Source organism: Vicugna pacos, chromosome 2 (genome assembly GCF_048564905.1).
Source record: "Vicugna pacos chromosome 2, VicPac4, whole genome shotgun sequence".
Classification (NCBI taxonomy): domain Eukaryota; kingdom Metazoa; phylum Chordata; class Mammalia; order Artiodactyla; family Camelidae; genus Vicugna; species Vicugna pacos.
Window position 1 is genome coordinate 29,450,375 of NC_132988.1, and position 27,433 is coordinate 29,477,807.

Sequence of the window (27,433 nt, forward strand, 5' to 3'; positions counted from 1 at the left end):
TGGGCGAATGAATAGACATAATCTTCAACTCTGTTTTATTAGTGAAGATGAAACCTTTAAAAGTTGATGATCTGGCAAAGGAATGTTATCCTCATCTTACACTAAATGGACACAGGCTAATGTAAAACTAAATGAATTCTGAAAAATGGAGCAGTAGGACTCAAAAAAGTAGAAAACTAAAATGATTAAAAGCAATCCATCAGTCCTAAAGAAATTCTGCAAGTTCCTATGAACCCTATTCCTTCTAAATGAACTATTTTTGCAGCTCGTCAAAATGCAATGTTTCCTATATAAGTGCCACTTTATATAAGACAGTATTTTAAGTGGGAGAAGCATAATTTTTCACAGCACTATATTAAAGTATTAACAAGAGTCCCTTTTAAAACCTTCAGGACAAGGTGCAATTCCCACCACCGCCCCACTCCTCAGGATCCTGAAGTTTCTGTAATCAAAGGAGATTAAGACGGGTCCACCTCCAACATCTGCGGCACTGAGACAACAAGGTACACTAAGATACTTAAATGGTTGAATTTTTATATTTTAGAAAAGTCTTACCAAAAGTTTAAAGTAAATATATTAGTGTATACATTTTAGGAAAATAAGTAATTCAACTAGTTTAGAATTGATCTTTTTTTTCTCTACTTTATGTGAGAAGATGCTAGAGAGGCAGTGGTGTCAAAGGCAGATAGGTTTGTTCAAGCCAAGAAGAAAACTACTGTCTTTATCCTAAGGCCAATGGAAAGATATTGATGTTTGCTCACGAGGATACAGTATGTGTGAGCTAATCTGACCCCCTTTACATCCATTGCTTGAAATAGTCACCTAGAGCCAAACCATGGAACAACCTCAAACATATATATAACTCTACATAATTCTATAACTCCTCTATAACTTATGACTATATAACTCTATATTCTATATAACTCTGTATTCTATATAACTCTAACTAAACAAATAATTTGCTAGCTGAAAAATGTAATCTTAGAAATATGATGCCCCCTCTTAAACATGTTAACAAGTGTAAAGACTTTGTGTATAATCTGGAAAAATAGATTAAAAACTATACAAGCTTAAGTTCAAAACAAAAGAAAGGAAAAAGAAAAGAAAACTGATTAGTACTTTTATTTGAGAATGCGGAAAATGTTTTTCTTTTTTTGTGTGTGTTAAGGAGTGATTATCTTACTTAAAATTGTATTTGCAGGAAAATACTACATTTTTCTGTCTCTGTCCTATGAAGACGATACAGAATGATGTTACCTGTAGGCAATCATAAAGCAAACCCTACAGCCCATGTGTTTAAAAAACGGGATTCAGAACGACAGAAACAGTGGCCCGCCTCATTATCCCCTCCTCTGTGCGCTGTAACTACATGCAATAACCATAGTTGACAAAAGCTCAGATGTTAAATTTAGGAAAACTTTGTGCACCTTATTTTCCCCAAATGAACTAAAAGCATTATATGGAAAGAGACTTTAAAGACAAACCAGCCCTGCCTTTCACACAGAGCAGAAGTTCCTTCTACTGACCCTGCATGAATTCTCAAGTGACAGGCGGCTCTGGTCATGCTTGGACAGTTTGTGGAACCAAAATCTTCCCTCTTTAAACAATCATACATTATATCTAATTTGTTTGAGTGTAGCAACATAAAATTAGTTTTAACTCCCTCTTAAAGTGAATTATCACCACATATTCGAACATATTCATTCCGTTTTCAGTTTGCTTTCTCTTGCACATATGGATACACCTAGTCCTTTCAACCAACCCTACAAGTCCCTATGTGGTTGGAGCCCAACCTACCTCTCTGAATTCCCCTTGTTTCACTTTCTCTATCACATACTGCACTCTAGTCACACTTATCTTCTTTTTGTTCCTTGATCCCCAAATACCCATTCCTGCCTAAGGCTTCATGCTTGCTATTCCCAATGTCCTGTGCCCCCAGATATTTACATGGCTGACTCCTTTGAATCTTTCAAATCTAAATTCAAATGGTATCTCCTTTTGTCCATAACACTCATCAGCATTTAAAATTGTGTTAACTTAGCAATAAATTATTTTTTTCTATCTCCCTCATACTAGAATAGAAGCTCCACAATTAAAGGGCCCTTGACTATCTTACTAATTGTTGAACCCCATAATAAGTAGACCAGTTTCAGGCACATAATATCTATATAATAAAGATTTATTTATGAGTGAATAAATAAATATATCCTGCAGCCTACATTCCATATAACAGCCAGCGTGTTCTCATACAATTATAAACCCAAACCTAATTATATCACTCTTTCACTTGCTGCTATGAAAGGACCTTCCATCTGGGGCCATTGCAGCACAGGCTACCCACTACACCACTCTGTAGGTTGTTATTTAGTTAGAACAGTTAGACTACAATGTAAGCATTACTCACTGGAGTTGAGTGCCAAGGCCTGTCCCACTGTTCCTAGTATTAAATGCAAGCCCCGGTACCTGGCTTACAGATCACTCAGGATCTGGCCCCACTACACTTTCTGCTTTATTTTCCTTCTTCATCTCCCTTGAAATTACCCACCAAACTTCTTGACTTACTTGCAGTTCCTCCCAGCACTATGCTTTCTCTGATCTGCTAAGCCTTCTGCAGAGAATAATTTATGCCTTTTCTTTCATTCTTTCGTCCTTTCATACACCATCTCTTCTGATCCTAAATTTGATTATGCTCCTTTCTATATGTTCTCCTCATATTCTCTGCTTTCTCTCCCATATCATTAATCATCTCATTGTGATTTTCAATTCTCTGTCTTCTCATTTCTTCTATAAGGTAGGAGCTATGTTTGTCATATTACTCCTTGTATCTCCAGTATCTGTCAGGGAGCCAGATAAATTTATCACATGAATGAATAAATAGTCATAACATGCTTTTCAAATTCTATGCCATCCTGGCCATCGTTTTTTGTATTCTCTATTTTATCACTGTCCAATTTTAAAATTGTGGAACTCACATTTGATTTGCACCCATGATCAAATTTCAGCTTGAACTAACCAATATAGAAAACAGTGAGGCTATGTTCTTATATTAAATATTTTATTAGTATAATTACATATGCTACTACTTTCCACTTAAAAAGTCCAAAAATAAATATTATTCTGCTAAATCTGTATTGACCAAAGTTGTATTTAATAAGATCATCTCACCTCTACTTGAGTTCATCAGTGCCTTCTAGTTTTATTTCACCAGTATCCATAGAAAATATACTTATTTTTCATAGAAATGAGCTTTCCACTAATATTTTGCAAAGAAATGAGAGGTAAAATACATTTAGGTCTATCTTCTCATTTTCAGTGGCCCTAATCTGAATCCATTTTGACCTGATTTTATCCCTAGAAAAGAAACAAATTCTGTTTGGCATTTAAATCAAGTTAATTTCTGTGACTTTAATAGGACATTGTTACCAAATTTTTGAGTGTCCCATATTGTGACACTGACTGCCCCATAAAAAATACAAGCCCAGAGGAGTGATAATAAGGGCCACCCTGACACTCAGTCCTTCACCTCTCATCCCGTTTTCTGAGGACTGAAAGCAAATACGTCCTATTTCTTACCATCCACTCTTTAAAGAAAAGCTACATACTACCCAGAATTTAACATTCCTATTAAAGGAATTTTTCTCATGGTCAAATCTTTTAATTTTTAGAAGCAGTGTCATTATCACAGAAATACAGGTACCAGCTCTACAATATACATTCAAAATGATATTATTTGAGTTGACCTATTATTCAAGCAAATGGCTCTCCCCAGATTTTTTAAAGTCAGGTGGATTCATGCTGCTACTGTAATCTGATTATAAGCTAAGACAAAATTTTAATTTATTTTAAATGGCAATAAATTCAAAATGCAAATAGATGTTACTGTGATAGGATCAAATGCCTTTCAAACACAGAGCAGAGAAGGTAAGATTGATTTTCTTTGAGTATTATCTTTTAGGTATAAAATTAAGAACTTGATATTAAATCATAGAGACGAGCTGATCTTCTTAAGAAGCTCAATGAATATGAGAGCAAAATGAGTGACATGAGAGGTATTAGACCTCAGCGAACCTAAGCAAAGAGTGGGGCAGGCTGAGTATGTGAGATAAACAGGCAGGGAAGTTAAGATGGAAAAGGGGACAGTGACTGGGAGCTGCAGGAAATATAAACTCAGACTGGCAGCAGAAGTAGAGGGATAAAGTGTGATAAAGAGCTTAAAAAGGTAAAAAGGCCCATCAAGTTTCAGATGGCAGATGTCACTGTGTATCAGTCCAGGGTGGTATCACAGCATTAGATAGAAGAGGATGCCAAATAGAAATAATCACAGCCTGAAGAAAAGTCAAGAAAGGACTTTGTTAGTTAACATTGTGTTTGAAAACAACTGCGTTAATAAGACAATGATGAATAGGATAAACATAAAGGGCATTATTAAAATGGTAGATATCAGTCAGGAGAATTGGAAATGAGCTTTCTTTAATTAGGAACAAGAGTGGAATAACAAATGTGAAAGTGACATTTGGAGATACTAAAGATGAGACAATATGTTTTCATATGTTACTGTTTGCTGATGGACCTGATGATGCATTGCTGCGGAGGAACTTAAAGAGTGAATAATAGCTGGCCATCTGGTTGCAAACTTTGACAGCTTTTGAAGATAGTGGTTCACACAGGGAGCAAGAAGTAAAGAAAATAGATTTTTACCATCTCCATCAAAGTTATATGGGAGTAAAGGGGTTGCCTGCTAATGAAGATAATTACCTCTTCTTGATAGGAGATGAAGGCACAAAGCTACAGCTGGATAATAAAAAATTCTTCTAGTGCAGAGCAGCAAAAAATTATATTCAATTCAGACCCCATGCATTATTAACTCCCTCAAAATTAAAGCACTTCTTTTAGTCTCTGGTGAAGCAGAGGCATGTAATGGAGAGACCACAGACTTTGAAGTCATATAAACATGAACTCAAAATCTGGCTCCACCATGTTGAAGTGTTTGATTTGGAGCAAATCCTTTAACCAATCCTCATTTTAAAAATGAATACACAGCTGCTTATCTCATGGGCTTTTGAATGGTTGAAAAAGACAAGTAGTTAGATGACCATTACATGACTTACATTCATTATTCATTTAACAAACATCTGTTGAAGGCACCCACATGTGAAGCACTATAATAGTGTCAGAGTAGGCAAAGCTGATTAAACACAGAGGAAAGCCTCCTCCCCCTACATAGCTTATAGACTTAGGAGAGAGAGTCATTAATCAGGCAGTTACAAAACTAAGGTAAAAATAACAATCATGGTAAGTGCTGCAAAGGAACAATGCATACAATTATGAGAGTAAATAATATGATTATTTGATGTCTTTAGGTCAAGGAAGGCATCTGAAAAGTGAGAACTAAGCTAATATTAGAAGGATTCACTCGAGTTCACTGGGTGAAGAAAAGTTTTTTTTAAAAAAGGGAAAAAAAAGTGAGGATTGCATAAGATGAGACTGGAAAGATAATGAGGTAAGATAGTGTAGGATGGAAAGGTCTTAAAGTATATACATAAGGAAGTAATCAATGAAAGCTACCACTTTCTCTCTTGTGGGTGTTGCTGGTATGATCTTCCTTATCTAACTAAAGTGAAAACACCTCAGCATAATTTCTGTGTTCCTTAATATTTACCTAGCTATGTAACAAGTGTAGTCTTCAAAAGGTTATGAGGTTCTTCTTGAGCACATTAACATGAATGTATAAGGACTAGCCTTGTACACCTGTAATGGGATAGAAATGGATCAATGGAAACAGGAGTGGTCACTGGGCAGTGGGCAGAACCTGGGCCATTCACTGACCTTTCACTTCTGAGTGCAGCACAGCACTGGCCCCTGAACCAGCCCTTTCTCTGCAGAGTGCAATTGTCTCTCATGCTCACACTCCTGATACTCCCCCAGATTAAGATCTACCCCAACCCTTGCTTTTGGCTCCTCACTTAAATGAGAGGGCAGAGATTCTGGATGAGTTCAGTGCTGTAATTTATTCTGCATGCCAGGAGAATCTAGGTTATATTGAACTAACAAATATCCATAAAATATTGTAAGATAGCACACATTTGTTCCTTGCTCATTTTTCATGACTTTCATAGGTAGGCTGAGGGAGTGAAAATGATCTGAGATATAAATGCATATCATAATCATAACACTTCATTAGCAAAAGCAAGACACAAGCCACATATGATTTCAAAAAAGCAAAGAAGTGCAACCCTACAGTGTTTCTGGAATGATGACAACCAAAATGTTGGTAAATAACCATACTGACCATCTATATTTACTATGACTAGGGATTCAAAAGTTAAAAATGAGTTTCTCATACCCATTTTCAGAGCTTCCTCTTATTCTGTGTTGTGCTCTCTTCACCATTTCTTTACTAACTCCAGGGCATTTATCCTAACAACTTTCAGCTACTGATATTCATTTACAATGACTCTATAACATATATGTCTTAGTCACCATCTCTTGCCTTATAACTTTCTCTAAGCTTATGTTCCCAGGAGTTGACAGATAACAATCAAATAATCTTACTAATCAAAATAACATATTGCATTGGTATAGAGAAATATTTAAAAGCTACTTTCACAAATAACTTTTTTTTTAATTTGAAGTACAGTTGATTTACAATGTTGTGTTAGTTTCAGTGTACAGCAAACTGATTCAGTTACATATATTTTTTTCCCAGATTCTTTTTCATTATAGGTTATTATAAGATATTGAATAAAGTTCCCTGTGCTAGACAGTATATCCTGTTGCTTATCTATTTTATGTATAGTAGTTTGTTAATCCCAAACTCCTAATCCTTACCTCTTGCCCTTCATCTACCCTTTGGTAACCATAAATTTATTTTCTGTGTCTGTGAGTCTGTTTCTGCTTTATAAATAAGTTCACTTGTCTTTTTTATAGATACCACATATAAGTGATATCATATAATATTTGCCTTCCTCTATAAATAACAATAATAAAAATAATATTATTTAACAAATAGCTTCTCATCTAATATCATTTTATACAAAAAGAAACTGAAATTCAGATATATCTAGTGACTAGTCAAAGTCAAGTGCTGTTAAGTGATAAAGTCTGGATATGAATCTATGGCTGATCACAGAATATATATCTTTCCGCAGACCTATGTATTTCCAAATCTGACACCTACTCTTCATTGTTATACTCTATGTGTATATAAAATATTATTCCACAGATCATACAACAGAAAGCAAACAAAAGCTTAGGGGCTCATACAGTACTGGTCGGTATGCAAGCTCCTGAGACTCTGCTTCAAATTCATTAACTAAATGTAGGCACTCAGAGTCCCAGTACACTAACCTCATCAGACATTGAAGATAATAACTGACCCCACCCAAATCACAGGATATGGGAAGTACTGACATAAAATAATGGAGTCATGTCTTCTAAGTAGTAAAAGGATTAAAATACATTCAGAGATAAAAGAAGTAAAATACCCTTTCAAAATGTAAATTACTTCTTCCACAGCAACAATGATAATGTACTAATTCTAGGAGTCAAATAAATTATTCAAGGACACTGCCATTTAGTTTGTTTCTTGACTCCATAGGGAAAAAGTAATTATGTCTAGCCCAGCCAAGCCTATGATAACAGATGGCTATAAGGGAACAAAAGTGAAGGTAATGTCTTCAGAAATCTACCATGATGTTTCATATTTTAGTGAAAAATGTCCTTGGAGGGACCTTTGAATCAATCAGTCCAAGTTTCTCATTTTACATCCGAAGAATTAAGGCCCAGAGAGGCACAGCACTTTTCTAGAGGTTACATAATTTGTGGCAGTGCTTAAAGACAGAAGGCAGATTCCAGCCATGAAAAGGCCGGGAAGAAAACTACCAATTATTAAGCATGTTCTTTGATGCTTTATTCACATTGTCTCATTTCATGCTCAGATGACTGGAGTGAAAAAGATATTTCATCTTCCATTATAAATATACCAGGACGCCAAAGGTAAACTATCTAGCCTACTTTCACACAGTTAGTAGAGTACTAAAGGGCAGAGTTGAAACCCATCTCTTTTTACCCCAAAGCGGAGTGCTTTCTCCTACACCAAAAGCTCAAGAGCGTGTGCACTCCCTGCGGTTGTGGGTGTCAAATCCAGATAACTTTTTGCCAACAGTGCTATTTTAAGAGATTACTACTTGTTTTAGAAGACTTTTGACTAAAGTCTGTCCTAATGCTATCATGCTGGGATGTCTGATTAATGTGTCTGTACCTCTTTGAAGCACTGTCTTATTTGAGGGGTTGGTTAGATAATTGAAATAATTCAGGGATCATTAAGATGATTGAATTTGTCTCCCTGGATTATTGTCCCTGGCTTTTTGAACATCATCTGAATGCAGGGATCCTCTATAGAGAGGTTTCCTGAAGACTAAAGGGAGAATTGTCTTTTAATTTGTAATGGCTTCTCTTAGTGAGAAAAGAGTTGCTATTGTGCTTCTGGAAAATAGATAATCAAGTCTCCTAGAGGCAATGGGGTCACCTCCATCTGGTCACTCTCACCGTATCATATGTCTGGGGCTGGAAATAATACAGATCAGGAGACAATGACACAATGATCCAACCATTCCTCTCCTAGCATCATTCTGTGCCTCACTGCCCTCTTCTAAACACATATTGGATTTGTCTTTTTGGTTTTAAGGTATGCACTGTCTGGTCTAGACAGGGCAGAGATAAAGGGGCAGAGCCACCTGGGCAGTCATGGTGACTGGAGCAAAGAGTGGCAACTTCCCTGACACATTAGACTTGACTACATTTCCCATACAATGTGGAGACCTCCTTGCATTTTCCAGAGAGGTTTTCTCAACATGAGAGAGAAGCTACAAGCTACCACCCACACCCACAACCCAAACAGCACCCTCACAAAGAAAGCTTCCAACTAAGGATTTAGAGGAACAGGGGATTCAGCCTGCACATGACTTCTGAATCAAAATCTTGCATTCATAGCATTCCAGATCTCATTCAGGCATATTCTAAGAATAAATAATAGCTACAAAGCATGTGAAGCTACCCAGAGAACTGGTTGTTCTCACAAGCAGCCTGTATGCTGGGGTTGCTTGCAGAAGTCAATTGTCCATTGTCAAGAAGAAGCAAGAGCCAATGTAGGGTCACTAAAAGATTTCATTATCTCCCTCCTTTCCCACCATTCTCCATCCTTTGGTACTGGCCCAGCCAGACACTAATTCAGATCTCTCCACTGCATTCCTAGATGGAAACACAGAAGGTCCTTGGTGTCTGGCACTTTGTCAGTGCTTGCAGGAGAGTTGGCCAGGAAGAGAAAGAATACGGAAAAGACTAGGGGAGGGTGGTGAGTTAGGCAGTGTAACCAGAGACCTATTACAATGAGCAAAAATAACTTAGACCCTCTCAAGAGTTCCAAATCAAGATTCTGTTGGACTCAACTAAATTCCACAATCCAGGTTAAGTATGTGAAAGAGTGAAAAATATTGTTGAACTCTTTTTTTTTTTTTTGAGGAGGGAGGTAATTAGGTTTATTCATTTACTTTTAGACGAGGTACTGGGGATTGAACCCAGGACCTTGTGCATGCTAAGCATGTGCTCTATCACTTGAGCTATACCCTTCCCTGTAAAAATATGGTTGAACGCTTAATGATTATTTTATAAATTACAGATTCAATGAGTTCAAAAAGAAGTAATCTTTTACACTTGACCAGTGCTTTACAATAGGCAAAACTTTATCATTCCTCATTTGAGTCCTTTCAGATAGGAATAGCAAGTATTATTCTTACTTTTAAAATAGGAAATGAAAGGCCATAGAGGTTGTGGGAAATGTCTGAGGTCACAAAGGAAATAAATTGTGAAGTGGTCAATAAATGCCTTTTCCTCTTTCCCCTCAGCCCCTTCCCCTGTCAAGTTATATTTCATCTACAAAGCAGTGTTTTTCTTTGTTTCTTTCTCCTTTTTTTCTGGAGATACATATATTCTACAATTTTAATAAGAAGCACTGTAATTGCATTTTCTCCTCTTGCAGTCATCCAAAAGGAAAAGCAGCTTATGTTTATGCTTAATTGTGTGGGTAGTTTCATTATTAAAAAATTAGGTGCAGTGTGCTTGAAATCCTGACATTTTTTAAAAGCTAGGGTTTTTGGTCTTTTTATTTTTTTGGAAGAGGGGTTTTTGGGAGGTTGTATTTGGAAAGCTGACTCTGACATTTGAGCTATACAAAAAAAAAAAAGTTGATAAATCTGTTATGTTTGTCACCTTACCAAAATCAAGAAAGGTAGGAAATGGAACAGCTGGCAGATATTTCTATTCTAAACTGTCAAACAGTGAGCATGAAGAGAAATCTGTTGATGTTGATGCTTTCGATCTAACCCTGCAGGCAGGGGTGGCTCTGGCAGAGAATCACTCCCGAGTGCCACTTTCAGGCAGAACCTCTAGTAAGTGCCCACATCCAAAATGCTTGGAGGATTGTAAGGATTTTCTCTAGAATAAGCTTATTTTTCCACAGGAAGTGCCTCCTTTGAATTAATGATTAAAGTCCCTGTGGTATGCTACCAAAATTAACAAAAGAAGTAACACACCCTCATTATGTTCTCTATACAGAGTTAGCAATTCCAGAAATAAGACCCAAAATGATTGGTCAAAAGTTGCCACCTCATGGTGCTCATATATCGCATTTTAAACTACATTCTACACAGCTTTCACAATATAACTTGAAAAGGGGCCATTTCTAGGTTAAAAAAATTAAGCCAATTAGTACCTGTTTTGGAGTTGATGGGGATTATGAGCAAATACAGTTTCACTTAATATTTACCCCCTGAGAGCAGATACATGAAAAATATTTTATCAAATATGATGGGTTGAATTTATTGTTATCCTTGTTCCTCCCAAAATAAGTTAACTATTCTGCTCAAATGATATATGTTTTCTTCCTGGTGTATTCACTTTTTAATTTTTATACTTAAATGTTCTTTTAAAATTTGTTCAAATGTCCTAAAGGAAGCCATTAACTTGATTAACTGATTTATGGTCTTACATATATTGTAGGTTTTTGTTTTGCTCTTTCATGAACACTAGAAGCTATTTAACAAGTTAGGTTTCTCCATGTATTTTAGGATATCATTTCCTCCTTAGATAAATGTGCTGATTTGCTTAGCACTGCTTCAGAAAGCACACAAAGCAATTTGAAAAACATGCAAATATTGTGTTGGGTTTTTTTTCACATTGAAGGAAAAAATAAAATGTGCCCTACTTGAGCATACTGCCCTTTTTATTTCTGAAGGAAAAAATCCCAGATCCCTATGAAAATGCTTGATAAATAACTGAGTATAACTGAAATTTTTGAAAAGGGACAAAAAAGGGTAAAGTTATTTCCAGTCAATCTTCAATGGAAACCACAAGAGAATTTTCTAATAAAACAAAAGTAGCAATCAGAATAGCTGACAACCTTTCTTTTAGTTACATTAAATATATTTAAATGACCATGGGCGGTTATAAACAATAGTAATTCCCTCAGGCATCTGTCTCATCCTCCTGTCGGTTCTTGCTTCCAAACAAATGGATGGACCAAATGTTATTGCCTAAGGAAATATATGACTAAAATAAGCACTTTTTATCTTTTAAACCCAAGTGTTCTCTTTTGAATATCTTTTTCTTAACTTCTGTTGGTTTATATAATCGTTACAGTTAAAATTCCCCCAGCCTCTAGCCCCTAATGATATGGCCACATGTATCCATACTTTCAGACCTTTACCTCCTCAAATTTTATAATGAGATTTAATACCTTGAGCCCACAACTAAAAGTGGGGGAAATTTACTGTATTCTCCAGAATAGGTTTTTTCATTTGATGTTAAACAAGAGCTTACCGAAGGGTATTTTGAAGCCCAATTTCTTTTTTCAAAAAATATAAAATAACAAACTTGATCTTCTTCACCAAAGTCTTGCAGTTTTGAATGTTTGTAAAGAATTAAGATCTAGGAAACACTGATCTCTAATGCCTACATATAAAGCTTGATTTTGTTGTGTGTTTTTTCCCACAGTTATGGTGTCAAAGCAAAAATTGCAACAGAAAAATTCAGACAGGCAAAGAACACTTTATTCAGGGTTATTGGAATAGATGAAAGAAGCCAGATTTAAGTCTGAACTCAACTGCACTGACACAAAGAGTAGTAGAGTTTTTAAAGGCTGCAGTGAGAGGGAGATCATAGGCCACCTGTGTTTGTTCATTGGCTTTACCAGAGGAGAGAGGAAAATTGTCTTACCTTTTTGACAGGAGGTAGTTTTACGAATTTGTAGCAAGACACCCACCAAAGTTAGGCTCGAACGGAGACGCAGAGATGGGGGTTCTGTCTCCTCTGATGACATTTCAAAAAGATGCTTCCCAGATACTTGAGGAAGATATTCTTAGGTTGTAAAACTGGCAGAGAAAACACAATTACAAAGGTTTTTAAGTAAATGCTCTAAGAAAAAGGCGTTTAGGGGCCTACAGTCAGGAAGAAGCCTATTTATACTTTAGTCAAGCTGAAGGACCATTAAGGTTATCTTGATCAATGGTTATGGAAACATATACACAAAATGATAAAAATAATAGAACATAAAATGAAGCAAAATGTCTTTGAAATTCAACTGTCTTTATTTAGAAACAAATGATATCTTGCTGTTATCCAAGAGAATTGAAATACAGTGTACAGCACATCTTTCCTAGTGATGATCCTTAGCAAGGGTGAAAACAAAGAGTTTAATGACAAACAGCAACAGCTTCTAAAAATAAAATTTATATTCAAAGAATCATAAAAGATACTTTAAAATGTCATTCAAAAGCCCAGCACCATGGTTACAATCAGAGCCCCTAGAACTAGACTGCCTGGGTTCAAATCTCAACTCAGCTAATTATTTATGTGATCTTGGGCACTCTCTGGGCCTCAAATTCCTAAATAAAACTGAAGAAGAAGAATTCATCTCTGAATAGTTGGTAGGGCTGAGTTAAAAAATATAAATCACACAGAACAGTGGCTGACACATAACAAGTGTATTATGTGAATGACCTTTCATTATTTTAGTCAAAGAAGATTTGCAACTAGCACTGTATAGCAGGGCCCTTCTCATCTTTAGCCTCACAGAATTCTGAATCAGATTTTTCAGGATGGTGATCAACATCTTCAACACCTTTCTCTTACTCTCACTAGGTGTCACTGTATTTATCCCTAGGACAGAAGCCTTCAATGATTCAATAATGGATAAATTCATAAATACCTCTGAACTGAGTTCAGAATACCGAATGATAAGACCATAACTGGTGGAATAATAAAAACAAGTCTCATATTGCTGACATGGGATCTGGAGTAACAGTATTAGGTGAGCTTCTGAAAGTGATGAGACATCAACAACTCACCATAGATTCACCATTATGAGATGTCCCAAGAATAATTCATGGATTCCTACCAAAGAAATCCATAGTGCCTCCCACTTCTCCTTAATTATTTCCTAAGCTTCTGGCATGAATAAAACCAATAATGTAGAGTAGAAAACACTAAAACTTTTTGAGTTCAGATCCCAGTTCTGTTGATAGCTATGTATGTAATCTTGAATAAGTTACATACTTTTTCTGAACATTAGTTTGATCATACCTGTTTTTAATTTTTAAGAACTTTGAGGTATTAATACATTTAAAAACACTGAGCATAATGATTTGTGTTAAATGAATGATATTTCCTCTTCTGCTAAGTTCTCCCCTTCCCTTGCAGCTTTATGCAAACTCTTCAAAATCAGTTCATTCATTCATTCATTCATACATTCATGTGTACTGCCCCCTCTCTATGTAAAGTTCTGGGATGATAAGGGGGAGCACAGCAGACAATGGGCACTCCATCACAGAAACCGTGTAGCCAAGTAAGGATGCACACAGGTGAATAGTGAATTAAAATTGAATATGATAAATGCCACAAAGAAGGAGAACAGTGTTTTATGGAGGAACCTATCACCTAAGCCAGACTTGGATAGTCAAGAGACTTGAAAGAGACAGTCCTAACTGAGGCGATCTTTTTAATGAAAATAATACTGTTGGAACATATGGTTAGGGAGGGAAGTGATGGGGATAAGCCTAAAGAAGTATGCATGGTCCAAGGGAGGAAGGGATATTTAAACTGTGTTAAAAGAGTTTGGATATTATCTTACAGGTAATAGGGAATGAGCCAATGAATACAAGCTGAGGAATGAAATGAGCATATTTACATTTTAGGAAGATAATTACAGCTATAATACAGAGAATGAGCTAAGAGGGAAGAGATGAGTTAGAATCATTGGTAGTAATTGAGGCTGGAGTTTAAGATTGTCTGAACTAGGACACTGGAAGCGAGCATGTAGAGAAATAGATGAATTCAAGATGTGTAAGAGATGCAATCAAGATGAACAAAGATGGAGAACTAAGGATAACATCTAAGTTGCTAGTCTGGGCAACTGAGTGGGATTATGCTTTAAGAAGGGGAACAATGCAGAAAAAACTGAAGTTGGGAGAGGCAAATACAAAGATTTCATCTTTTAACATACTACATTTTAGGTGTATGTGGTCACCTAGGTGATAATATCTGACAAAAATTTGAATACATAGTCCCAGAGTTCAAGGCCATAATATAGATAAATCTTAGAATTAAGTGGTAGATGCAAGTAACTAAGATCAGACTACAGAATAAGAAGACATGGATAGTGGACAAAATGCTAAGGAGTTCCAAAATTAAAGAGGTAAGTAAAGGGAAAAGAAGTCCTGAAGATGGTTGGGAAAGAGTGGGCCAAGTGGTTGGAGAAATGTTATGTACTTGTGCTATCAGAGAACTTAAGGAAACAGTATTTCAAATAGACCTAAAAACACACACTTAGGTAACTCAATTATTAATTTTTCTGGCTGTATTGAATATAACTGACAATAGACAATACTGTGTAAGTTTGAGATTTACAATGTGCTAATTTGATACGGACATATTTTGCAACGATTACCACAATAAGGTATTAACACATCCATCACCTCACACAGGTACCATGTTTTGTGTGTAGTGAGAGTTATATAATATCTATAACATTTTCTTATCCATTCATCCATCAACAAACACTTAGGTTGCTTCCATGCTTGGCTATTGTAAACAATGCTGCAATGAACATGAGGGTACAGTTATCTCTTCAAGATGGTGATTTAATTTCCTTCAGATATATACTCAGAAGTGGATTTGCTGGATCATAGGGCACTTCTATTTTAATTGATATTGAATCATTCTAAGCTCCTAGAGGTAAAACTCGCAAAAATGTGGAGCTTCTCTCTGACCAGGTCCCCTAGAGTTTTAACTCTCAGACTTGTCAACACTGAGCCTTTAACCACTTGTCAATTACAGTTTAGGTTTTCCTGACCCAACTCTGGTCCTCATGGAAGTTTCATGGGTTTCTGCTTCAGCAAGTTGTGCTTCTCTGTCTTTTCCTGTCTGTTTCTTCAATTTGGGGAACAGCAGTTTGCCATGTTACCTCACTTCTCTTTAAGAAGAGCGAAAAATGTCTTGAAGACTTTTCTTTAAGGAAAGTGTTGATTTTTCAGTTTATTCAGCTCTTTACTTGTTAAGATGGAGTAGTGACTTCCACGCTTCTTACATGCTAAAAATCAAAAGGCAATTTTTAAAAGATAAAGACTCAAAGTTATAAAATGTAAATTTAAAACAAAAGACAAAACAATAAATAATAGAAAACAAAAACAGTAATAAGACTCCTACTACTAAAATGTGATTCCCCAGTTGTTTATGATGAGCAGCCTGTTCACATCCTAACTTTTCTCTGGAAAAACTATCAGCCCTTTAGTTTCTGTTTATATAATGTTGTTAGAATTTGATCTAACACTGGGAGGATTCATTACAAGCATAGGTACATTTCTAATGTGTACCAATACAAAACTATAAGCTAATGGAGTTAATCCATCATGCTCAATGGAGATAAATTCCTAATCTGTTAAAAAACTTATGAAAATACAATCATTGTAAATACAGTAAATTCTCTGAGGAGACAATTTCTAACAGAGCTTGCATGATTATTTCAATTAGAAAATCCTTGTAGCTAAAATAGTTATGCACAGTCAGAACAACTGTGACCAAATCTACCACTTCTCCCTAAAGCCTTTGAAAATCTTTTCAGTCATTTAAAATAAAAGCCCCAATATATTCAGGATGGGAAGTAGGGGAGGAGAGAATAATATGTACACAGAAAACTTCCTCTGCAATAAGGATGATAAATTTTATAAATAAGACCATTTGCTACCTTAATAAATATGGGTAGACAGATGGGACATTTAAGAGATAGAAAAAAACAGGCAGACTGTTGTAAAGAAAACAGTACAGATTTTAGAGTCAAGCAGACCTCGTTTTGAATCTCAGTTCTGCCACTCATCAGCTACATGGCATTGGGCAAGTTTTTTAACCTTTCTAAGTCTCAGTTATTGCACTCATAAAATAGAGACCATAATATCCTCTGACAACATTCCAGAGATTAAGGCTAATATAAATGTATGGATTAAAGACAATGCAAACATTTAAAGGTATTGAAAATGCTAATGTGAAGCAACTAACATGATGACTTACACTCAATAAAAAGGAGTTTCTAATTATTATATATTATTTATAAATACTAGCATATTAATCACATTTGTATAAGTACATTGACATATTTAATAAATAATATCGAGTGCCTTGCCTGTGTTTGGTGGTAGGGATGGGGTGAGCTGAGCAAGGCTGACAAAGTCCTACTCTAATAATTTTAATTCTAGTGTACTCCCACAAATCTGCATCTCACTTGCTACTCCCCAGTAACTAAACACTTTCTAAATCTACACATTAAGAAAAATTTATTGATTTACTATAAAGACCAACTTGGCATTTATCCAAGAAGCCCAAGAAATCATTGAAGTGTTTCTGGCCACACAGTGACAGACCAGATTTGCATTTTAGGAAGCTTATTCTGGAGGTAGTATATAGGAGACCAGTCAAAAGACCTTTTCAATGGTTTGGCTGAGAGATGATATGACTACAGGAAAGAACAAAGTGTACTTATGTAAGAATGTGTCAGAAAGAGTCTGTAGGGCTGGTTTCTCTTTTAGATAATGGGTGACCAGTTTATTACCAACAAATATAGTGAATATATATTTGGAATGAAAATTAGAGGGAAAAAAATGTTTGCTAGCTGAATTTGACTTTGTTTTCATTTAATTAAGCTGGACAACTTGCTGTTTTCATATTATGCATAATGGGAAATGAGGTCCTTCAAATTCCACTTCAGATGTTCTATCCTCCATGAAGCCAGCTCAATCCAAAGAGAGTTGAAGACTCCTCCCCCTTCTGAGTTTCTTGTATACTCCTTAGTTACTGAGTAGCTTTCTACATCGTATTATATCATGTATTCACCTGTCTCTACTACCGTGTGCTTCTTGAGATCAGGGCTAATGCTTCATCTACATGTGTTTATCCAGAAACAGCAAAATGCCAGGCACATAGCAGACAATCTACAAATAATGCTGAATTGAATTTCTTAAGATAGCTTCTTATAGATCAAGATCTATAGCATTACAAATATTATCCTTATAGAACCAAGCTTATCTGTACTCTCAGAATGAATATATAGGGAAGTGTCTGTGGAAATATCTCTTTAAAAAGATATCTAAGTGTCAATAAACCTGTTTCTAGCCTGGATCCATTAATTACTAGCTGTGTGACATTGAAAATAATTTTTTTAACTTTCTGAGTCAGATTTACAATCTAAAAAATAGGTGTAATGATACCTGCTAGCTCCATCAAACATGTTTGTGTGATTCAAATGAAACTATGTCCTTAAGAGCAGTCATCAAAACTATAAAAGGATAAAACAATGAATGTTTATATTATTTTAAGAATAGTTTCTAAAATAATGTTTGGTGAGCTTCTAATACTTTTTAAAAGATATGATATCTGAATATGTTATTGCATTTTAAATATATATTTTACAATTAAAATATAGAAATAGAAAAAACAATAAAATTCACATGAAACCACATAAGGTCCTGAATAGCCATAACAATCTTGAAAAAGAAGAAAAAAGCTGGAGACCTCACACTTCTTGATTTTAAAATAGTTTACAAAGCTACAGTAATCAAAACAGTATGGCATCATCATAAAAACAGACATATGAAACAGAATAGAAAGCTCAGAAATAAGCCTACACATGTACAATAAACTGATCTTAAACAAGAGTGCCAAGGATACACAATGGGGAAATGACAGTCTTTTCAACAAATGATCTTGAGAAAAGTTGATATTTGCATGCAAAAATAATATAATTGGATGTTTATCATATATCATATACAAATTCAATACAACACAGATTTAATACTTAAATTTAAGATCTCAAACTGTAGAACTCCTAGAAGTACACATGGGGGAACATCTTCATGACATTGGTCTTAGCAATAATTTCATGAATATGACACCAAAAGCACAGGTAAAGAAAGCAAAAATAGACAAGTAGAACTACATCAAAGTAAAATCCTTCTGTGAAGGCAAAGAAAATAAGAGAGTAAAAAAAGCAAGCTATGGAATGATAGAAAAATTATTGTAAATCATATATATAAAGGGATACTATTCAAAATATATGTAGAACCACTACTACTTACTACCAAAAAACAAAACAAAACAAAACAAAAATAACCTGGTTAAGAAATGAGCTAAAGATTTGAACAGAAGTGTCTCCAGTGAAGACATACAAATGGACAACCAGTATAAGAAACCATGCTCAATGTCACCAATTATCAGAAAAATGCATATCAGAACCACAATGAGATATTGTCACACAGGTGTTAGGATGGCTATTATCTGAAAAAAAGAGCAAGAGAGACAGAACCAGTTTTAAGGAGGACGTAGAGAAATTGGAATCCTTGTAACACTATTGCTGGGAATGTAAAATGGTGCAGCTACGATGTTAAACAGTGTGAAAGTTTCTCAAAAATTGAAAATAGAACTACCAAACGATCCTACAATCCACAATCCCACTTCTGAGTATATATCCAAAATAACTGAAATCAGGATCTCAAAAAGATATCTGCACTCCGGTGTTCATTGCACACTATTCACAATCACCAAGGTATGGAAACAATATAAGTGTCTACTTATAGATGAATGGATGAAGAAAATGTGCCATATATATATAATATATATTATATATATATAATGTGATATTATTCATCCTTTAAAAAGAAGGAAATTCTGAAATATGCAACAACATGAATGAAACTTGAAGTCATTATGCTAAGTGAAATAAGTCAGTCACAGAAGGATAAATACTGTATAACTTCACTTATATGAATTATCTAAAAGAGTCAAACTTATAGAATCAGAGAGTAGAGTGGTAGATGCCTAGGGCTGGAAGAAGTGGAAAATGAGGAGCTGCTAATCAAGCGTATAAAGTCTCAATTATGCAAGATGAGTAAGTTCTAAAGATCTGTTGCACAGCATCATGCCTATAGTTAAAAACACTGTTTTGTATACCTAAAAATATCTTAGGAGGTTGAATCCCATTTTAGGTATTCTTATCACAATAATATAAAATTTTTAAAAATTGCTGCATTGATTAAACTATGCCTCCAAAATTTTGTAATTTGACAGGTTCAGAGACCATGTGCTTGATTCATTCCCTTAAACTAACTCAGTTAAAAATATTAACATGACAACATTTCTATTAAAGAACATAATATCTTTCGTTAAATATATTAATGGATATTTGCAGTTATTGCTTAAGGCAACTACAAATTGTTTTTTTTAACTATACAGTGTTCTTATTAAAAGGAAAAACAGATGTAGAATAAGTGTATCATTCTGCCCATTTCCATGGCACTGCTGAATGAGTACAGTCAATTTATCTTTGTCATCCCAATATTTTTATGGTTCTCGTTGACCATTCCCTGTTGTTGACATATGGTTTCTAGACAACTTTTAATGTTTCCAGTTAAGTAGGGTAGTAATGTAAGGAGAATGTGCTTTGGATCTTGCTCTGCCTATTATTAGCTATACAATCTTACACATATGGAATGATTTCGAGCACAAAATGTGGCACATAGAATCCTGCAATAGAAGTTGGCTAAGCACATGAATAAAGATCTCCCTCCTTCCCTCCCTCCCTCCCTTCCTTCCTACCTTTCTTCCTTCCTTCCAGGAAGTTCTAGCCTTAAGCTGAATAAATAAAAATGAACAATCTCTTAAAAAAAAAAAAAGAAAAAAGAGGCTCAGCAATTCTAATCCTCATTGAAATAAGACCCCACACTGGATCTTTCTTATTACATTCTATATAAAACAATTTAATTTTATAATCAAAATATAAAAACTAAAGCTATTAGAAAATCTGATTAAAATAATGGTGTAGCATACTTGATTAAATTTGTTCATTACTTTTCTTTGCATTTTTTCTTGTTATGTATGAAGTGAAATAGTCACAAGGCCTGCAAATAAAAGCTGCACTTAAAGGTCAAGATTTCCTAAAACACCTTCAGTAAACATTCTTAAGGTAGTGAATCATTCTTCCACTTTTTTGAGATTTAAAAGAACAGGTTTAGTGGAGAAATAACAATAGTGATGAATTCCCTTAAGAGAGACAAAGTTGTTGGAATTCGTTACAAAATTTGATTGAAAATAAGCTTCAAGAGATTATTTTTAACCTATAAATGCATACTTTCTAATTCCACTTTCATATCTCTAAGAAAAAAGAAACCTGTTAGATCATTACTTTTACTTTTACAGTGTGCATAGGGTCCCCAAGTAATAATTTGTCAAAGTATTTTTGATGTGGAAGATAAAATCTTGTCCTTGATATTAAAAAATATTATCAAGGCAGATAATGCTGCTCATCTAAATTGAAGGATTATCACTATTAAACTGAACATGTATATTTCTGTAGGAGATCTATAATCCCCAATTTTTGGAACAATGATTTTCATCTTTATTTGCCTGTCAAACATCTATGATTCAGATTAACTTGACAGTTTTATGAGACATGATAATTCTGTCCAATTGAATGCAATAGAGCAGGGATTTTCTTTTCTTACAGAGAAGCCATAACAATATTACAAATATCACTGCAATATTCAGCTATCCCATTAAAGATATTTTGTTTCTAGATGACTAGATTTAAACATTCCCCTCTATGTATTTAAACATGGTAATAATCTCCAATAACCAAATAAATACTATCTTTAAATAACTCTTCCTATCCTTAGTTTTCAGTTGGTGAGAGATGTAAACTACTCTTTTAGTGCACAACAGCACATAGCTGTTAAAATCAAAGATCACATGGAAATGCAGGCTGACAAGTTATGACTTAATTGTGAAGTCACATCAAACCACAAAGAAGCAAATTATCCATCAAGGTATAAAAATTTTGTTGTTCTGTGATTCTAAATGACATCAACAGACTTTCCAGGTGCTACTAATTTTCTTCCTTGTCACAAATTTTACTCACTTTAGGAGAAGAAAGAAATGCCTAAAAGAATGAAAATTTTCTGTTAAAGATACACCACTGATTAAGGACAGATTGGCTTTGTTCAGTGTTTTACCCTGAATAAGATGTGGCTTTCCAGGAAGCTTCAAAGATATTAACTAAAAGGCAGCCAGGGCAGAGCAGGTGAAGCCAGGTCTCCGGGTGGCTGAAGAGCTAAGTCCATTAGATGACTTCATATTGGATAAAGACGGGTGGTGACTGGTCCTACAATGGCTACTATTCATCTTGAAAACTGTGCATCAGCCAGAGGTATGGACACAAAAGGTGAACAAGTACTGAGAGTCTCACAGGGGGAAGCAGGACTCTTGAGTTTAAATGGTGCCTCTTAAAGGGACATCACAGTTCTAATGGGAAAAAAGGCAGTGGGTGGGAGGGCAGACTTTCAAAGAACTCTGGGTACATGGCTTTGCTGTACTTCACTTTGCTTTCTTTCTCTCCCAGATACTAAGACAGAGGCAGAGAGTTTAGGATTGTTTAATAAAAATAAAAACCTATTAGATAGCATACTGAGGTGCCTCACTCAGCAAGTGGACTGTTTCTAGAAATTTAAGGTAACTTGGGGGTTTTTTTGGATTGTTTTTGTTTGGAAAAAGGGCATGTTTTAAGTTTACTTATTGCTATTATTATTACTATTATTTGAGAGTCTATCATAATGTCTCCATGTTTTTAAACAATCCACAAGATATTTAGTAATGTGTTTTGGAATGAAATGAAATGTTATGTAGCTATTAATTTCATTAAGGAAATTGGGAGAATTTTGGACCTATTTTGATACAATAGATAAAACCAGAAATAAATGATCCTAAGTGAATGGGAGTACAAGGAAAAACAATTATTTTATGAACATATTTGGCACAGGTCCATTAATCATTCTCATTATTAATTAGTTAATTAATAATGAAAGCTTTCTTTATTTCAAATGTTCTCCAATTAGGTAAAAAAAAAGTTTACACAAGGCAACTGTATTATTTACGGAATAATGAATCTGGCGTTTTTGAATTTCATTCGCTAATCAGTGGTAAAGTAAATAAATTTGACATGGAAATGTTCTAATAAGGTGACTAACATTGATAATATATTGTCATTTTGGTCACATAAATATATGACAAAATTTAGGTTTCAGGAACTGATAAAGTAATAGTTAGCTTTAGTTTTATACAATTCTAAACAGCAACAACAACAAAAGCCTTCCTTACAAATTTTGATATCTCCCTTTTGATATCTCCTACTCTAAAAAGAAAATAGAGTAATCTTATAGAGGTGAGAAGAAATTCCAATAATAATAGAAAGCAAGCAAAAATAAAAAAATTCTCAAAAAATAAAACTGAATCAAGGTAATAAGTGAAAAATAAATCTCTCAAAGCACAGCCACAATAAATGTTAATATTTGGTTACCAAGAAAAACCAATGAAAATAATTCATATCCTGAGGTACTATATTTTCTCTCAGATTGGCAGAGATTAAAAAGAACATTAATGTCTGGGATTAATTGACTGTGAGAATATAGGAATATGTGTATATCATTGGTAAATAAAATCTTACTGGAGGATAATTTGGCAATACGTATGCAGATCTTTTAAAAAGTTACTCTTTTTCCAACAATTCTACTTCTAAGAATTTATCCTAACAATGGAAAACCAGGCATTTTCCCTCCAATTTTGTTTATGATAGAAAAAAATATTCAACAACAAAGACTTAGCTTAAGAATTTATATAAAGCTAAAGCCCTTTAATTTTTATTAAGCACATTCTTTGTGTTTTTGTTTTGTTTTTAAATTTTATTTATTTATTTTATTTTTTGGAGGGGGAGGCAGTTTGTGTTTTTAATTTATCTTTAACAGAGGTGATGGGGATTGAACTCAGGACCTCATGCATGCTAAGCACACACTCTACCATTGAGCTATACCCTCCCCCCAACACATTCTTTAAGAGTTGGACATATATCCATATAAAAGATTACTGGCAGCATGAAATAATGATATAAGTGAAAATGAAGATTTCAAAACCTTAGGTTGGTGTGAATGAAGAACAAGGAACCATAGCTGACTCACAGTAAATAGTACATAAGAGTTAACAATTATTATTCTCCCTTCTTGAACATAGGCAACATGAAGCCAATTATTTCATCTATGTTATTCACTGATAGACTGCCAGAACAAAGAACAGTGCCTGGAAAATAACAGGCAATAAATACATGATGAATGAATTCAGGCAGGAAGAACAAAGGAAAGAAAGGAAAGAAGGAAAGACTCTATTTTAGTAAGAATTATAATTCACATGTAATAACAAGGCTGGAATGTTGTTAATGTTGATGACTGTATACTTATTCAGGTGTATTTGAATGCTTTTTATCTAATTCAGTTTTTGTTTTTCAAGTTAATTAAGAAAAGCATAGATTTAGATGGAAACCTCTATGATTCACCCTCTCTCATATGCCCTGGAGTAAATTTTGACCTATTGTTGACTTCATTTTAAACTTTTTATATTATCACCTAACTCTAGGTCCACATTTCCCTTTAACGTATGCAGAGATCTGTTTAGAGGAGAACCATGCTCTACTCAAACACTTAGGGGATTAAAACAAATTACACAGTGTGTTCACTGGACAGCAGAATTTGCAAGATGTAAAATATTTCATATTTTCCTTAAGGATATGTAAATGCTTTGAAAATATCACAAAATGATTGTCTTTGCTGGGAAGACAATTTTATTATTGATGAATGTTGTAGTAGAATGCTATCAGGCTAGTCAACCTGCTTTTATAGCATTGTCAAAAGAGATTAGTCATCAAATAACAATGACCCTGAAGAAGCCAACTGTGGACTTCATGTTTGAAGATGACATAGTAAAGATATTTATGTACCCTTTTCTCAAAAGTCACATCTAAAACAATAAGAAGAATAAAACAGAAAGAAAAACTCTATCATTGGTAAAAACAGGAGGCATCTGTGACCCTGAATCACAACACATGACTATAAGTGGAAGAAAGTATGACTAGAAAGAAGGAAAATCATATACAAATGTGAGTGGAAAGGCGAATGAGGAGAAAACCCACTTGTCATCACAGAACTCTAGAAAGATACAGGATTATAGTCCTTATAGGCTCAAGGCAGTGTTGAGGTTGGAACTGAAAACAGGGAGAATTTTTAAACTTTTTTTAATGACTATATAAGGATCAATCAGACATCCAAATTCTCATCCCCAGCCTAGCGTCAGGCAACCACCCTGCCTGTCAGCCCTTGATGAATGCAGAGGTGTATAGTTTGGTTGGAGACAGGGTCCAGACTAAAGGATTTCAGGCAGAGGAAGATAGGAAAGTGAAATCTGTACTGGTAATTAGGAGTTTAAGTGCATTTTTTTTTCTTTTTAGTTTGTTAAAAATTTTAATTAGTTACACTTAAGTGCAATTTTTAAGTGAAACTACCAGTTATACTGAAGGGTTAAGTATATACATAAATTATTTGGAATTATCTACAAGGAAGATTTGTCCATTCTCCATTAGTTTACTTTTTCAGTTATTTATTTTTGTCACTACAGCTTCATGGATATTTATTTCATACTTTGAGTTACAATCCAGTACTACTTTACTTATTTTATCAAATTGTTCCTGCTTTGGCCATTAGGAGCTCTTTCAGTTGGGTCCTGTGTCCCTTTGCCATATCCCATCATTGTGGTGGAGGTATTGTTTTAGCACTTCCTTACTTTCTATCACTGCAGGATGCTCCGGGCTTATCTTGACTATTCTTTCTCAGTCCTAGAGTCAGCCATTTCCCCAAGAAGACTTGTTTCTTTTCATTTGAACACTGTATTAGAAACCCAAACCTGGATGCTTAAGTGTGCGACCTTTCTGTTTCTGATTTCTAGTTTAATTGTATTGTGCTCTTAGAACATACCATGTATGATTTCTATTCTTTAAAATTTAAGAAATGTGTTTTATGACCCAGAATGTGGTCTATTTTGGTGAATGTTCCATATGAGCTTGAGAAGAACATGCAATCTGATGTTGTTGTATGGAGTAGTCTATAAATATTGATTACATCAAGTTGACAATGTTTTTCAAGTCAACTACATTCTTACTGAGTTTCTGCCTGCTTGACCTATCAATTACTGTCAGGGGATGTTGAAGTCACCAATTGTAAGAGTGAATCTGTCCATTTCTCCTTTCAGTTCTAATAGTTTTTGCCTCACATATTTTGATTCTTTGTTGTCAGGCACATACATGTTTAGGATTGTTAAGTCTTCTTGAGAAATTAATCCCTTTATCATTATGTAGAACCCATCTCTATCCTTGATAATTTTTGTTGTTCTGAAGTCTACTTTGTCTAAAGCTAATATAGCTACTCCAGCTTTTGTTTTTATTAGAGTTAGCATGGTACATCTTTCTCCATCCCTTTACTTTTAACTGATTAAAGTCTTCATATTTAAACCAGGTTTCTGGTCAACATATACTTGGGTTTTATTTTTTTAATCTATTCTGATAATCTCTGCCTTTTAATTAGTGTGTTTAGACCAATCACTTAAAGTGATTATTGATATACTTGGATTAATATAAACCATTTTGCAACTATGGTCTACTCATTATCTGAGTCTTCTTTTTCTGCCTCCTTTGGTCTTGAGTATTTTAGATGATTCCATTTTATCTCCTCTCTTAGTGGATCAATTATAATTCTTAAAAAAAAACTTTTAGTGGTTGTCTCAGAGTTTACAATATACACATTTAACTTATCTAAGTCCACCTTCAAATAACACTAATTCCACTTCATGTGAGTGCAGGATCTTTGTAACAGAGTACACTCATTTCCTCTTTCCTATCCCTTATGACATTACTGTCATTTATTTCATTTTTCCACATGCTATAATCCTCCAGTACATTATTGCTAGTACTGCTTTGAACAGTTATCTTTTAGATCAATTTAGAACAAGAAAAAATACATTATTTATTTTACTTTATTTTTTCTCTGGTGCTCTTTTCTTTTTATAGGGCCATGTTTCTAATATCATTTCCCTTCTGCCCAAAGAACATCTTTTAACAATCTTTGCAGGGCAGATCTGCTGGTAATAAGTTACCTCAGTTTTTGTTTGTCTAAGAAAGACTTTATTTCTCCCTTATTTTGAAGGATCATGTCATTGGATATAGAATTATTGATTGGAGGTTGTTTTTCCTTCATCTAGACTGTGGTAAAGTCCTTCCTCCTGAAAAGTAAATCTTTGTCATGGAGAAGGCTTTTTACTATGGAGAGAAAACACAATGAGTACTCCTTACCCCTCTGCCAGAGACAGGAGAAGCTCTTTCTCAGATTATCACTATGGGAACCAGGTAAAGCTCCAAAAGTGTGGCTCCATAATTTTGGCTCTCAGAAGTCTCCCACTGTCATGTTAATCAATAGGTAGCCTCTAAAAATCTGCCAAAACTGTCATTTAAGTGTTCCTGTCACATTATGGCTCCAGTGTCTTCTGCTCAGATAATCTAATCTCAGCTTGAACTCTGTCCAAGATTTCAGGGTGATGGGGTGCCCGAAAGATTCAATTCTCTTGTGGGTCCAAGAAAGTGACTAATTTTCAGTTTGTTCAACTTTTTGTTGTTACAAGGGCAGGAGGGACAATTTCCAAGCTCTATAAATGTCAGAGCTGAAAACTGGTCTGGATATAAAATTTTCATCACTAAAAGTTCAAATATTAAATTTTAAAAGTTGACTTCAGAGTCAAACAAAAATCCTTCCTTTTGATTTTGCAATCTTGTGATATAAGATATATAAAATTATACACACAAAAATGCTAACTACTATGAAAATAATTTTAAAAACTATTTCCAACTGTACCTCATCTATTCCATTCAAATACCTCCTGAGCAATACAAGCAGATGAAATGCTAAACACAAAATTTTTT

General features: G+C 34.6%; 1 protein-coding gene across 1 annotated transcript in view; it reads right to left on the minus strand.

Moving 5' to 3' along the window:
- C2H4orf33 (chromosome 2 C4orf33 homolog) overlaps positions 1-27,433 on the minus strand; it is a 617,194-nt gene that overhangs the window by 109,779 nt on the left and 479,982 nt on the right. The window contains exon 15 of the mRNA XM_072937521.1: positions 12,271-12,425. The gene's annotated coding sequence lies outside the window, so the exon portion shown is untranslated. The remainder of the gene's footprint in view (positions 1-12,270; positions 12,426-27,433) is intronic.